Source organism: Athene cunicularia (genome assembly GCF_003259725.1).
Source record: "Athene cunicularia isolate RWA chromosome 5 unlocalized genomic scaffold, athCun1 chr5_part1, whole genome shotgun sequence".
NCBI lineage: Eukaryota > Metazoa > Chordata > Aves > Strigiformes > Strigidae > Athene > Athene cunicularia.
In genome coordinates, this window is record NW_020799101.1 from 3,581,464 (window position 1) to 3,583,343 (window position 1,880).

A 1,880-nucleotide genomic window follows, 5' to 3' on the forward strand; every position below is an offset into this window, starting at 1 on the left:
TGGGGGGGGGTGTGTGAGAGCAAAAAGTGTGCCCTGAATCCTCGTGACAGGGTGGTGGGGTGCAGGGGTGTGCCGTGAATGCAGCCTCTGTGGGGTGATGTGGGGAGGGGGAAACAGGCACATGCCCTGAATCTGGGGGTGGGGGGGTGCAGAGATGTTCCTTGCTCCCGGGTGGGGCTTTTCTCTTTGCAACCCTGCAAGGGGTGGCAGAGCCACGGGGGTCTCTTGGGGGACTGTTCCGCATCTTGTTTTTAATTGATTCCCCTTCTCTAAAGGGGACCAGAAAGTGGCAGCGGCAGGGGCTGCTCTGGCCTGGAGTGATGCCAACCATTACGTCACCAGCTAGAGCCTCTTCTGCTATTGTTGCTGCGCTCCCTCCTTCTCTCCATCTCTCTGCTCCGCTGTGAACTGGGCTTGTTGTTCTGCAGCTTGTTGTCAGACAAAATCCCTCTGCCTCCCCAGACAACAGCCTGGGGCTGGAGAGGTGGGCCCCCTCCTCGCACAATGATCGCTACTGGGACAGTGCGGAGCTGCTTGTTATTGTTGCTGAGCTGTGTTCCTCCTTTCCTGGCTTTCTCATCACTTGTTTTGCGATTTATTTTTTTAATCCTCCTTTCTCTAGTCCTTTCACTTGTCTTTATCTTTTAAAGCCGTGGCTCTCCCCTCCCCTTCCTCCTCTGAATATTTTGTTTCTGCTCCAGTTTCTTGTGAGCAGCCCTTTGCTTGCCTGCCTTCCAGTTTGGTGACTTGTTTCATAAATAGGCAGTACTTTCCTTCCAGCTTTGTTGTTGTTGTTCAGATTCTTTGCTCTGCAGCTCTCAGCTGTTCGCCAGCCTCACAAAGGAATCGCTAACACACAGCGAAATCGCTCCATCGCTCCGATGTGTCACGGATGGGAGTTATGATTTCATTTTCCCGAGGACATCAACATTCACATGATAATGTGGGACTTGGAGCAATTGGGTTGTTCAGCTGTTTTGGTTCTTGCCCCTCTGCCACAAACACCTGGAAACTGCCCGTTGCAAAAGCTGTCGGGGTTAGATATGCTGCTGATCAAGTGGCAGCAAAATAACAAATGGTGCATAGTGTGCATAATCCATCTTGTCTGTTAAAGGGAGCCTGACCTACCAATTGCTCCAACCAGGAGATGTTTGTGTGTCCCTTGAAAGACAATCTGAGGAAGGGATCCCATGTTCTGGTACCACAAAGTGGCTAGATTTCTGGTTTTCTCTGTCACTAGACCTGACGGCAAATTTCTCTCTTTGCAGGGTTATTAAAAGCCTCCTTTAAGAACAGCAAAGTAAATTCAGATAGGTTCTCAGGCTTCCCTTCCTCCCACAGTATCTGTTGTTCTGTGGACTCTGGCTGAATATACCCCATTTCTCTCTCCTTGAAGACCTAGAGCCAAGGGAAATCCTGTCTGAGGAAATAAGAGCTCAGAATCGAGAGTGAGGAAGGATAAAATGACTTATTAAAATGGGAATGCATGCTTAGTTACAGAAAGGGTCTGACACTTGGCTGCTGCAAGCGGTCTGGGTGTCTGGTGCTTGGTGTTTGTGGGTGATCTTGTGGAGGTGGTAGGTGGTAAAGCCTGCAGCTCCAGAGCTTTGGAGAAAGTGATGTGACATGGCCTGAAAGCCTTCGGTGCTTGTCTGGCTTCCATTTTAACAAAAGAAATGATGCTGAGTGGTGATATTTGGCCTCTGCATGGGCAACAGGGTGATAAAACTATCCCACCTGTCTCTAGGCAGAAGGGGGCCATGTGCTGGTAGCTACCTGAGAGATGCCTGGCTTGGCTGTGTTCAGGATTCTCTTAAAGCACAGGAGGAGTTGTATTAAGGGGGCTTAGGGCATAATTAACCAGGAATTGGCACTACCAG